The sequence below is a fragment of the Xenopus laevis genome, chromosome 2S, assembly GCF_017654675.1.
Source record: "Xenopus laevis strain J_2021 chromosome 2S, Xenopus_laevis_v10.1, whole genome shotgun sequence".
NCBI classification, from domain to species: Eukaryota; Metazoa; Chordata; class Amphibia; order Anura; family Pipidae; genus Xenopus; species Xenopus laevis.
In genome coordinates, this window is record NC_054374.1 from 133854281 (window position 1) to 133868613 (window position 14333).

A 14333-nucleotide genomic window follows, 5' to 3' on the forward strand; every position below is an offset into this window, starting at 1 on the left:
CCCATCTGATCAAATAAACGCCTGATCGCCATGGTATGAAAAATGTTGGGACGATCCACACACAGTCTGAAAGTTTGCACGACTATATCTTTGCGTATATGCCCAGCTTAACCCGCAAGCCACACAGCGGACACCACAGTCCAGGCCCCCCTCTGCTACATCTGTAGCTACACCACGGTCATCGGGTCTTGTAACCCATAGCAACCAACTTGCAAGCAGAATTAGCTGGTCACCTGTTTAAGAGCAAAACATCTGGCTTCTGTGTTACATGACCTAGTGCAAATTTTGTGACTTTTATTATAATATCACCCAACAGATCTGGTTGAGAAAACAGGAGTCTGTAGACTGCCATTCTTCCTCTAGAGACAACACAGGGCTCATTGTTTCATTGTACCAATGCGATTGTCTGTGTATATATATATATATATATATATATATGAGATATATATATATATATATATATATATATAATTATGAAGCTTCAAAAAATTACATATTTTTTAAAAACATGAATTAGCTTTGGAAAGAGGAGAGTGTATTTCCTACTCTAAACAACAAGTGAAAAAACATAAGCTTACACATATATTCATGAAAGCCACACTGCTCTGAGTAATAAAGGGCAAGCAAAAGAAAATGTAAACATATGTGAAATAAGTCCTTTAGCTTCTTGCATATAATGTCACATGATTCCTCTATTAATAAACAAAAGTCATCTTACTAAACAGGTCTGTTGCTTATTTAACAACCCACCCCATACCTCTCACGAGACGGCTCCTTCTCTTTCACAGGTCATATGTCAAATTCTCACGGACGGCTCCTCTCAAAGGGCAACAACAGCCGCCAGCCGGAACCTTACTCAGTGCCTCACATGCATTTCCAAGGTGGCTGTGCGTTCCACGCTGAGCTTCGCTCCGCCCCCTGTGTGTTTTTTTTTAAATTTTGTCAGGGTTGAGTCAGCAAAATGGAAGTCAGTTCCACGCTGGCCCTGTACACGAGGATGAGGCATACATTTTCTATAGTAAATAGTGAGATTATTAGGGACATAATGGCCTAAATTAATAGAATTACGGTAAAAATGTAACGGGTTTTGCCCTTGCAAATTTCCTGCGAGTGTCTCTGTGAAGTGACTGGCGCGCTGACTTGTAATGGAAGCCCAAACATTCATTTGTACTGGAGCAGCAGCCGTGATCTCACAGTCTCACCCACATTAACTCTGTCTTATTAATGGCTACGTGTTAATGTGGTTCCTGAAAAGCAAAGGCATTATATACAAAAAGAACATTATTTTCATGGGTTTTCCTTACCTAGAGTTTGCTGTGCAGTTTAGGGCTCCAAAACAAAATATAAATGAGCTGGAGAGACTAAGTGCAACTAAACTGGTTAGAGGGATAGAAGATTAAAGCTGGCCATAGACGCAAAGATCCGATCGTACCAATCCTCGGCTCGTGTGATTTTTGGATCATGTGTGGGAAGTCCCGACATTTTTAGTCGTTTGGATTTCTGTCGGCTGACGATAATATCTCTGCATGTATTGCCTGTCTGACGATATCACTGTGAGCTTCCCAGAAGAATTTGTCAGCCATATTTTTTGACGGGCAGGACATCGGCTGGTTTGTTCTCTTTGCTTCTTTATTTTATCTGAATGGTTCGTGGCAGGTCGGGAAAGGGTACCGACCAATGGTTCGTCCAATATTGCTGGTAATCTGCACATCTATGACCACCTTTAAATTATGAGGGTAGACTATCAGGGTTGCGGTTGTTTTCCCTGGAAAAAAACACGCTTGAGGAGACATGATTGCACTTTACAAGTACATTAGGGGACATTATAGACATATAGCAGGCAACATTTTTATAGGGTTGCCACCTGTTCGGTTTTGACCCAAATAGTTTGGTTTTTCTAAGGCCTGCTCGGTAGTGATGTGTGGATCGGGATTTCCCCGATCAGGAGCAGCATCTATAAAAGACTAACCCGGAAGCCAGCATTTGACGGTGACGTGCGGGAAGAGCAAGCAAAGAGCTCAACCAGCACCCGCCACCCGCGAACATCACTACTGCTCGGGTCTCAACTTTCGGTTGTCAGCCTTGTGAAACCCGAACATTAATCTGGCCAAATGAAAACCAATTAAATATCAATATACTCACCTTGACATGGTTTAGTTATTATGAAGTGCAGTTCATTTCTTGTTATTAAAGAAATCAAAATAAGCAAATCAATTAAAAATAAGAAATAGTTTTTCTAAATGAGCATTGTTGTATTTCAGAGCTTGCTAGATAGCTGATTTCTGTATAATAGATCCCATACCTGTAGTTAAAGGATTGGTCTTACTCATCGGGCACAATAGATAGAGGTAGGGTTTCCAGCCGTGTGGGTTTCAACTGGACATCTCTGCTTTTCAAAAGGCTGTCCGTTCAAAATTTTCTGTCCCATTTAAAACATTGTGAAAACTGGACAGAAATCCATCCATTTGCATATAAGTGATGTAATAACTCCACAACATCATTGTGCCTGCCTCTGATGTCATCATGCCCACCCCAAGATCACTGCTCTACCCCCAATGCTATCTGTCCCACCCCTTTGTTCGGGTTTAGCCACCGGCAAAGGTGTCAACCCTACCTTTTTACCATAAAGAGGATCACTGCACCTCAGGCCACCCCTTCAGACTGGAGAAAAAGAACTTTCATGTGAAGCAGTGTAGGTGGTTTTTCACAGTGAGTTTGTGGATTGCCCTGCCTGATGATGTTGTGGTGGCTGATTCTGTTAAAGGAGTTGTCCTTTTAGTATGTTATAGAATGGCAAATTCTAAGTAATTAGCCTTCATTATTTATTTCTTATAGTTTTAATTATTTTCCTTTTTCTTCTGACTTTTTCCAGCTTTCAAATGGGGGTCACTCATCCCATCTAAATAACAAATGATCTGCGAGGCTACAAATGTATTGTTATTGCTACTTTTTACTACATTTATATTCAGGTCCTCTCCTATTGATATTGTAGTCTCTAATTCAAATCAATGAATGGTTGTTAGGGTAAGGTATACTGAAATTGTATACTGGAGTTGCTAAACAAAAAGCTGAATAATTCAAAAAACACAAAAAAAAAATGAAAACCAGTTGCAAATTGTCTCAGAATGTCACTCTCTACGTCATACTAAAAGTTAATTGAAAGGTGAACAACCCCTTTAATGCCTTTAAGAGTGACTTGGATGGTTTCTTGGACAAGCAAAATATAATAGTATATTTTCTATATTTAGTATAGATATTGGTATGTGTAGTTTATGTAAGTGTATGGAGGTTTGGTGTGTGTTTATATATGGACACTGAGTTTCATTCGGAGGGTCAACTTGATGGGCCGGCCTTTGGTCTTTTTTCAACCCAACTTAACTATGTAACTATGTATATTACTATGTAAACAAGCTAACAAACAGGCGTGCCCATACTTTACTAATGCAGGGTCTACTACTAGTGATGTTATCCCATTATGATCTACATCCATAAAAGCATTGTTAGCATTCTGTTCCATGAAAAATATTACTTAAATATTATAGTGATTTATGAGAATATGTATATTGCTATTTTTAAAGTGATACTGACAATAAAAACCAACTTTTCAAATTATTAATGTACACAAAAAAATTACCTATGTAATGTTGACCATTTTTCACTAATACAGTATGTCTGCTTTTATACAACAGTTCATACGGAGCACACAATATGTTGGATAAAATCATTTATTGAGTATAATTAAAAGCATAAATTCAACTCATATGTATGTGACTTGTATCCCATGCTTGACGCGTTTCGTGGTGTCTCACCACTTCCTTCCAATAAAGTTGCCGCTGGGTCGGAGGGACACCGGGAAAAAATCGGGTGGGCCCGACCCAGAATTCTGGGGTAAACTGCTCCTGCATACAGAAAATAGTGATTTCTATTTTAATACTGCACTTTGCCCATTGTTTTGTGCTTATTAGCGAGCCCTTAAAATTGACAGGCAAGGAGCAGTTTGAGAACTTAAGTGGGAATGTTCAGGGCTGTCACATAAACATTGGTATTTCATAAAATAGCCCATGTGAAAATCAGAGCAGCAACAGCAATATACTATTTGCAAATTGGAAAAAATGGTGATTATTGTTGAAGAACTGCTATAACTATTCTACAATTGGGATTTTCTTAAGGCTATTTTATTTTATAGAGATAAAACTTATGTAAGGCTGGCTAGCATAATTTGTTCATGGGCTCTGTTACTCCTTGTTTTCTTGTTTTTTACTTAAGAACTTTTCATATAAAGAAACCCTTTTCTTTTTTTTTTTTTAATTTTGGCTGGCATAATGGACTGTTTGTATTTGGATTAACCTTTATTATTTTAATAGTCTATAATCTTCTTGTAGGCTCTGCATGACACCTATTATCCGAGTTATATAATTATTATGTGTACAGAGAACATGTTCACACAAGAAGAACCTAATGGCCATACTTGTGTTATGGTACTCTGTGTGAACATTGAGAGAGTCTGCCCTACCCTGTATCTCACAAAAATGAATAAGGAATTATCATTTGCTAGTATACAGAACTTAGAATACTGAAATGAATAAAAGCAAAACTCAAGATGAAAATTGTCTTTATTTGTGAGCAATGCAGTAACTACAGAGGGTGCAGACACACCATGTGGGCCCTGGGGAAAAGGGGGTCTTATGAGGTGGTGCAACACATGCAAAAAAGGGGGTTTTTAGGCTGGATAGTTACATCCTTTGTAAGATTTCAGTTGCATGTTAAAAATATATTATCTGACATGTTTTATCTGTCTATTATTCAAGCAGCTACAGAGGTCATATTCAACTGTATCCTATGGATCCCTGAACTGTCTGGAAATGTTTTAACTTTGCCCAAATGCTAAGTTTGCACCAGCCCCCCCCCCCCATTAATGCTCGTTGTATGGGAAGTAAGTTAGTCCTGAAGAACATTTAGTCCACTTGATTTCAGTTACAGGTATGGGTAAGTTATCTGAAAAGGCCATGTCCCATACAGTCCATTTAAAAAATATAAGTACCTTGTACGCGATGGCCCTAAATATTAAAGATAATACACACCATACTGGTATTTGCTTTACACCCTAGAACTCTGCCTAGCAAAAATATATATCAGATGGGAAATTTGGATGGGCACATTCAGTCTGTGTACCTCCTTCTCCTTTAAGAAGATTTGTTATCATGTTTTTTTATTCTCCAAACTGTGTTGGATTGGGTCAACTAAATGTATCAACTAAATGTAGCAAATTGTAACAGTTCAGAATCTGCTCCTGGATCACTGAGCTGATCACATTAAACTTTTGGGAATATGATCAAAAACATGGAAAGCAGCTGAAAAAAGGGATTTATTTCTGGTGAGCAGAAAGCAACAGGAAGCTAATCAGAGGGATATTCTGAGATAATTGGTCTTCATTTGTGATTTTTATTCAGCAGCTCTCCAGTTTGCAGTTTCAGCAATCTGATTACTAGGGTCCAAATAACCCTAGCAACCTTGCGTTAATTTGAATGAGAGACTGGAATATCAATAGGAGAGGCCTGCATAGATAGATGAGTAATAAAAAGTTGCAATAACTATACATTTGTAGCCTTACAGAGCATTTATTTTTTTAGATGGGGCCAGGCAAATAATTCAAAAACAATATAAAAAAAGAAAAAATGAAGACCATTCTATAACATACTAAAAGTTAACAGAAAGGTAAAAAGTGTTTAAAGTTGAAAAGTGTTTTGGGAAAAAAAAGTGACATGACTGCTTTCACATAAAGCTAAATATTTAATTCAGTACCAGTGTTAGATCATAGTGAAGATGTGCCTGAGGGTGGAACATACGATACCTGCAGCAAAGGGATGAATTATTGCTAATGGTTACGGGGGGGGGGAGGAATAGAGAATTAAGCATGGAGCATGCACATAAATAATGCATATACAATACTATACTAAATAAAGTCAGATGTTTTAAAAGACCTGCTTTTGTTTACCGCTTTATTCCTCTAAGGGATAAACATTGAGTAATAGAATAGCTCACTGACTATTTTCTGGCACCGATAACAATCATTTTGTTAAAAGCCTGATGTTATTCTCTAACCTCTGGTGTTTTATTGTAGCATGCCCCTGAGTCCTCACAGGCAACTGTTAAATAGTATTTTAGTTAAATAGTAGCTATGTTTGAAAAAAAAAAAAAAGACATAAGTCATTGAGAATATTATGACTAAAAGGGGCAATGGCGGGCTTCCGTTCATTTTGCGGTTCAACCAAATATTATTTACACTTGGCTACACATTTATTACACGTTTAATTTTTTTTTTTTTCACAAATGTTTTTATTTGTTTTCAATATACACAAAGAAATTTTACAATAAACAAAAAGGAAAGAAAAAGGAATTGAAGATAAGGTAAACAAACAATGTCAAGTACAGATTCAAATATAATAAAGCAGGGTTGACAAAAATAATACACCTTTAATTTTACAATGTGGTGTTAAAGTTGTGCTAACCGGCTTCAGCTCAATAGCAATGCATATTGCCCAGCATTGTTTATTATGCTTGGTGAGTAATAAAGGATGAAACATTATTGAGGTTCAGATGGTAGACTTGGGGTTAAAACTGTCACTTGCCCTCTCATTGATAAATGTAGGCATGGAAAAAAAACTGTATTTTTTTAAATATTTTTTAAATGGCCACTATACCTTTCGACCTGAGAAAGCCAGTGCTAGCATATGTTGATGGTATGCCATTGTAAATTCTATGGATCACCTACATCTCCTCCTGTGGATGGAGACAAGAGGGCTTGTGGCCAGTCCGTTCAGAAGAAAGGTGTTACTTATACAAGTGTTAAACTGCAAGTGGAATCAGTAATACAGTGCTAGAGGTAAAGTAAATATACAACATCCTCTTAATCCACTTCAATACTTAAAAATAGTCACCCTTTCTGAGTCACCTGGCAGGCAATTTGGGGTCATTAAGAATGATTCCCCCCATTTATGGATGAATTGGCAGCTGGCCTACTGGAGGTTCTGTGTGCCTTCCACTGGGCCATTATGTAAATAGAGACTGCCATTGCTGCAAATGACATGATAGAAGGAAATTATTTTATGGCTTAGTTATTTGCCAGAAAAATTGTACTTTTATTCCACATACAGTTAAAAATATGCCCATTTTTTCTGTTTTCTCCAACACTTTTTCCCTCTTTCAGTTCCGGAGAGATATTATAAAAGCTGCCCGGTCGTGTTCATTTCCATTCCACCCTTTGACAACTACCTTGTCTTTGTCCTGATGTAAGTACAACTCATTTATTCTGTCTCATTTGGACTGTGCAGAATTATAAGAATGGCTGAGTTGGCATTCTGGGGCTAATTGCTATGGGCCAGCCTGCACTGGTCCACAAGGGAGTGATACTTCAGGCCAATAAAACAATCCTCCACTAAAATCCACAATGTGATGTGAATGAGCTATGATGGGTAAGCAGCACAATTTGCAAAGGCTTTGTATCTGCTTTGCAGTAGCAGTTTATTGGATGTATACTCTGTTTCTCACAAGTGGCTAAAAAATAAGCCTTCTTTCTGCGTTTTCTTTAAAGAAGAAGGAAAGCTAAAGAGACCATTTTTTTTTTGCCAGTAGATTAGCCACAATAGTGCAAACTAGAAAACTATATTTATTCTGTAGAATGCTTTACCATACCTGAGTAAACCGCTTAAAATCTCCCTCTGTTTGTATAGGATAGCAGCTGCCATATTAGCTTGGTGTGACATCACTTCCTGCCTGAGTCTCTCCCTGCTCACTCATAATTCTGGGCTCAGATTACAGCAGGGAGTGAGAGGGGAGTAAATTGAGCATGCTCAAGCCCTAGCCCTGGAGGTTTAAGCTGAAATCAGGAAGTGTGATACAGAAGCACATGTGTACACAATAGAAGGAAAGAAATGCTGTGTTTCTTTTGACAGAGGACTCAGAGCAGCATTACTTTGAAGATTTGCTGGTGTATTTATATAGACCTTTCTGATAAAGCTTACTTCATTTTAGCCTTTCCTTCTCCTTTAAGGTATTTCTTTCCTCGGCAGCTGTTAATTCGGTACTTCTGGACCCCAAAGCAGCAGGAAGAATTCATGGATATTTATCACAGAATGAGAGTTGAGGCGTACCCCGAAATCTTGGAAGGCTTGTTAAAAGCAATTCCTAAATTATCTGAAAGGAATCTCCGCAATCCGATGTTCCAGCTGTGCACACAGGTATATCACAGGTGTATCATTTCACTGAACCCTGTGTTTTGCCTGCAGAGAACCTTCTACTTACTCCAAATCCTTTCTAGCAAATCCTCATGCAGAGCTCCCAGCAGGCATTACTGAGTTAGTTCTATTTCTGTGTGAAGTTACCATATGGTTGAGATCTTTCACTGACACACCATGGACACCATTTATGAACATTCCATTTAGCTAATACACAGTGGGGCTCATTTATAAACACTGGGCAAATTTGCACCTGGGCAGTTACCCATAGCAACCAATCAGTAACTGACTTTTTACAGGCAGCTGCCGGTTGAACACTGAAAGCAAACTTTTGATTGGTTGCCATAGGTTACTGCCCAGGTGCAAATTTGGCCAGTGTTTATAAATAAGCCCCATTGCAGCATTTTTCACATTCAGGCGTTATAATCTAATTCTTGCATATACGATATGTACAATTTCTATTTCCATTCAACCAGCAATGCCCATTTTTTTTAAATCCACATTCTTTTTTTTATTAAAGCATTCATATCTGTTGTAAACGCAATTAAAATTCTTAGCTGTCAATCAACTATTGCCTGCCCCTCCTCTATGCCTTAGGCATAGAGGCGGGGCAGAAAATGACTTTCACTTTTCATTCAGCACTTCCTAGATGTCACTGCACTCGACACATTCTCTTCACCGTTTAATTGTGTAACCAGTGCATGGGGATGGACATCAGGTCCCCCATTCTGGTGCACAAACAAGATTCTGAGATGATGCAAGGCTTGCCTTAATAACAGTGGCCACAAAATGGCTCCTGCCTGCTTGCTATAAATACCAAACGTATGGAAACAAGATTCAAATAATTTATAGTGTAATTAAAGTTAATTTTGCTTGAATAACGTGATAAAATAGGATGTGGAAAAAAAATTTCGGTTGACGGGTCCCACCTATGTATTATGCATAGTACATTTCCCTGATTTTACATTTCCCTGGATTTTACACCATTTTTTTCTGGTCCCCTGAAAAATGTAAAATGGGGTTTCTACTGTATATGCACCAAAAGGTTTTTTTTTTGTGTAAATTCTTTCCTGTGTCACTGACTAGGTATACGGTATCATAATAAGTTACTCTGCACCCATTTTTAAAGAGCAAGCAATCCCTTTTGTTCACATATAAATACACAACTCTTGCAATCTTCTTTAACAAGTACAGATTTCTGCACTGTTAATATATACACATACAAATATCTAAATACATATATTTTACAGTGCATTAAGCACCTATATTTGCACTTGACTGTAAATGTAAATAGAAAACCACCGGTATATGCCTGAAAGGGACGTGTAAATTTCAGTATGCGATCTTTATATTTTGAATAATCAGTGCATCCTCAGTTAATGTTTTTTTTGGTTTTTTTACCTGAAATCTCTGACCCTCCCACTGTTTCCCACAGAAAGCACTTTGCCGCGTCATGTTCCTCACTCCCCACCTCCCAGCTTTCCTGCTGCAGCGGCGCCTTGGGAGCCATATATGTGAGATACAAAATCTTGACTGTGCTCTTCTCAAGCTTGGTGTGAATAAACTCTCAGAGGAAGAACTAAAGCAGGTGACGCATTCATTGCTTTATTTTAACTGAACTGCTTTATTTTAACCAAACTGTAATTTATGGTGTCTTTTAGTTTTTTTCTACATTTAGTAGGGACTGTATTGTTCTAATAAAAAGGTGCACAAATGCAACTTTTTATCAATATTGCATAACACTTCTTACTATACACAGCACCTACTATACTAACAGGCATAGAGGACAATTCGCTAGTAAAAGGGACCGTCACTAGCGCAGTTTCGCACCCTATTTTTCATTACGTTCACTCTTTTGCCAGAGTTTCCTTCGCCACCTTAGACCTGGCGAACTGATAAGATGAAGCTGCATCCTCCTCAATCTTATGTCAGTGACATCATATTCTGTTATAGGGATGCACCAAATCCACTATTTTGGATTCAGCCGAACCCCCGAATCCTTTGCGAAAGATTCCGCCGAATACCGAACCAAATCCTAATTTGCATATGCAAATTAGGGGTGGGAAGGGAAAAACATTTTTTATTTCCTTGTTTTGTTGCAAAAAGTCACGTGATTTCCCTCCCCGATTAAGATTAGGTTCGGCTGGGCAGCAGGATTCGGCCAAATCCGGCTGAAAAAGGCTGAATCCTGGCCGAATCCCGAACCGAATCCTGGATTTGGTGCATCCCTAATTCTGTATGCTGAAAGGTCATAAAAGTTCTAAAAAAAAACTGGTGTTTTTTCATTTTTTAAAGCGGGATTGCATTGAAAAGTTGTAACTATTAAAGATTTTTGTGTTAACAATTTTTTTTAACCAATTTGAGGGGCATGCCACATTTGTTTTTGCACCAACATCTCTAATAAAGACATATATATATATGACCTATATGTACGCGCCCTATTCAAATTGACCTATATGTAAGTGTACTAACGAAGGTTCACTAGGCAGAATTGAACATTAGCTAAAGATCGCTAAGAAATGATCACGCTGACAAATTAGTTCTAGTGAAACTTCGCCAGTGTTCGGCTGCTGAGAAGCAACTTCACATTTTAGTGAATTAGTGTAGTGGTAACGAATTTGCGCGTGAAGTGGGGCAAAGTGGTCGCTGGCGAAAATTCACCCTTTAGTGAATTTGCCCTAAGGTGCAAAATGTGCTTCATAGCAACTAATCATTTTTAGTGCAAGATGTAATGTGTGGAGGTTGCTCGTTTCTCAATGGTGGTCCCCCCAGCACAGTAGCTGATGATATGCCATTGCAGGCAGATAGGGACATTTTGACCCTTGCATTTTCTGCATAAGCACAGGACCAGTTAAAATGCCCGCTGTACCAGAGGCCTATGGATATGGTTCAATATAGATGCAGACTAAGTTATTTGCATGTTTGTTTTTTCTACAGGCTTGTTATATCCGAGGGATAAATTCTACTCATCTTAGTATGGAAGACTGCAACTGCAAGACATGGTTAAATTACTGGCTCAAGGCTCCAGCTATCTAGCAGGTTAAAAGGTATGAACATCTTAGACCTGTTTGTTTACTTTTTAACACTGCAGTAGTACAATGTAAAAATAATCTTTAAACCAGAGCTATCTAACTGGAAGAGCATTTGCCAGGTAAAGCTCTCTAAGAGATTTTCTTTAAAGCTCCAGACTTTTTGCATTTCTTAAGGCCCCCATACATGGGCCGATAAAAGATGCTGATAGACCGAGTCGGCAGCTTATTGGCCCATGTGTGGGGCCATCCGACAGGCTTCCCCTAAAGATATCTGGCTGAAAGTCGGCAAGATCTCAATCGGGCAGGTTAAAAAATCCCGTCAGATCGCGGCCGCATCTGTGCGTCTATGCGGTCCATCGATCCGACCGCCCGTATCGGATCCATTATGATCTGATTGTGGGCCCTAGGCCTAGGATCAGCCCGATATCGCCCACTTCAATGTGGGCAAATGAATGGATCTCTACATCTATGGCCACTTTTAGACTTTTACATATACTGTAGCTCAATCACTTTTACGAGAGCCAGGTTGGAAAAAACTGGGTATGAATGATTACTTTCCAATTAAATAAAAATACTTTAAGGGGCAGATATATCAAGGGTCGAATTTAGAAGTAATGGGAGTTTTTTTGAACTGAACTGAACCTCGAATTAAAAAAGACCAATCGGAATTTATCAAAAAAAATCTAAGGAGTTTTTTTTTTTTGGGTTTAGAAGTCTGTTTTCAATCAAAGTCGAATCGTACGAATCGAAGTAATAGCGCATCCGATCGTATTCGATTCAAAGTTTTTCCAAAAAAAACTTTGATTTTCCAAAGTCCATTAATTGACTCCAAATGGGTTCTAGGAGGTCCCCCATAGGCTAAAACAGCAATTCGGCAGGTTTTAGATGGTGAATGGCTGAAGTCTAATTTTTAGAGAGACAGTACATCATAAATTTAGTTTTTAGTTTAGATTTTTTTTCAAATTCAAATCGAATTTGGAGTATTACCTAGTCGAAGTACACAAAAATTAGCTCGAAATTCAATTTTTTTTTTTTTTTTTTATTCTAATTTTCACTTCAACCTTTGAAAAATCTGCCCCTAAGAATGATCTGCTTTGGCTTTTCAGTAGAAAGATAAGGATACACTGGCAAAAGTGGTGGGGCACAACAGTTACAACTGATCTGCATACATTGTTGTCACCATGTAGGATTGTTGCTCTGCATATTACCCAGACGCACTGGTAACATTTGCATTTGATTACTGTTTCTATGTCTTTCTTTTGTGCATATTACCCAGAGTGCAGTTACTGTTCTATTGCAGCATGCATTATCAGTGGTTCCCAAACTGTGGGGCTTGGTCTCTATGGGGTTGCCCCAAAGCAGTGAAAGTGGGACCCAGCCTAAAGGAAAATTTGGGTAACATATGGGGGAGAATTCTTATTTCCTGTCTTGAAAATCCAGAGAACTGTTGATGAATGGCCGTTAGGCTCATGTTTTTAGATACTTGCAACTTTTTTTGAGCCAAGGGAGACCTAATCATATGTTGGTCTGCAGCTGAAGACATGGCAAAATTCTGAAGGCCCCTTATTTAAAGGAACAGTAGCACCAAAAAATTAAAGTGTATCAAAATAGCTTAAATATAATGTACTGGTTCCCTGCACTGGTTAAAGTTGTGTTTCCTTCAGCAAGTTATATTTCTTGGTGTTACTGTTGCTTTACTGTGAAGCAGTCAGCTGTATCTCAACAACTATTGTTACCAGAACTTGGGCTGTATATGTTCTAAGAATTTTCAAGTTTCAAGTTAACATCCACTTTCTATATTTCAGTGTCTGAGGCATCGTTATTACTGCATAGTATGGTCTTCTTATCTGCCAACTACGTCCAGTCCTTAAAACAGTGATCGAGGACTATATCGGGACTGCATTTATCATGCACAATTGTGGCCTTCAGATATCCCAACTCATAGTAAGTCCATTATGATGCTGGAAACAGCCAGGTTGGAATATTATGTTTCTCATATTGTTTTATGGTTGCTTAAAGGCAACCTTACACTAAAGACCTGACCTAGATGTTCCTGTTCACTGAAGCAGAGAGAAAAGCACCCTAGAAGCAAGAGAGACCAAACAATCAAGAGTTTTGTTGTTGTTAAAATTCCACAGGAGTCACCAGATATTACCTTCGCATTTTCAGTGGTATGAATATGGCAGCTGCAGCAGCGCATAGTAATATTTATCCCACCCAAGGGAAATTGCTGAGGATATTATGTGTGAATGAGGCAAGAGAATATTTTTGCATTAAGCTAGCAGTGCATGCAATCCGGCCATATGCACAGAGCTCTGTAATAAGGCCATTTGCTTGACAGAGTAAAAATATTCCCACTATAAATAGTGAAAGTGCTGCTGAAATTCTGTATGGAATCTGTAGCCAAATGGCTGTGCGTGTGTTACTGAAGGCAGCGGGTAAAGAATATCATATAGAGAATATGGATTGTGCTTTGGGCTACGCAGGAACTACTTTTGTTTTCCTATTTTTAGTTGTTTTTTTTATATGGAATGTTTCTTTGGCAATGCATGGTTGTGTATGCTTTATTGGTGGAAAAGCTGTTTATTGTTTACAAAATGGTATTTACTTTTGTTTGTTTTTTGTAAACTCAACTGTGTATTTTTTTTTAATGACCACAATTCCCTGAATCTTGTTCTCATTCTGTACTGATCATGCTTATAATCTGGAACACCTTCCAACTGTAAATATGATAAGGAACTTTAGTAGAGTCATGGCAGCAATATTCTTTCCAAGTACTTTTCTTTTATTTGTGAATTGCCAATCTTATGCAGTACATCATGGCTGACTCCCTTCTGTGCTGTGTGGTCGGTGATCAGAGCATACACTGTATGATAACTCAGCAAAACCTCACATACATATTGGCCTAAAATGGGGAACACAGTAAAGGGATAATAATAGGGGCAAAATATATGTTTATTAGAAATTTTCAATGGTCTGTTATTTGTACTGTATGTATTGCTATTGAAAGCAGTGTCTGTCCCTTTCTAGTCTCTGCCATGGTCTATGACCACCTTAAAGGAGAATT

At 38.3% G+C, this 14333-nt stretch overlaps 1 protein-coding gene and 1 non-coding gene across 3 annotated transcripts in view; one reads left to right on the forward strand and one right to left on the reverse strand.

The window, feature by feature from the left end:
- The window catches only part of slc11a2.S (solute carrier family 11 member 2 S homeolog), a 41856-nt gene extending 40945 nt beyond the window's left edge, over positions 1–911 (reverse strand). For both annotated transcript variants that reach the window (XM_041584445.1, XM_041584444.1), the window contains exon 1: positions 758–911. The gene's annotated coding sequence lies outside the window, so the exon portion shown is untranslated. The remainder of the gene's footprint in view (positions 1–757) is intronic.
- A 4795-nt stretch (positions 912–5706) lies between these two features.
- On the forward strand, positions 5707–14333 carry letmd1.S. Its single transcript, XR_005965915.1, has 5 exons — positions 5707–7289; positions 8051–8237; positions 9670–9822; positions 11172–11281; positions 13072–14333. It is a non-coding gene; the product is annotated as an LETM1 domain containing 1 S homeolog (transcript).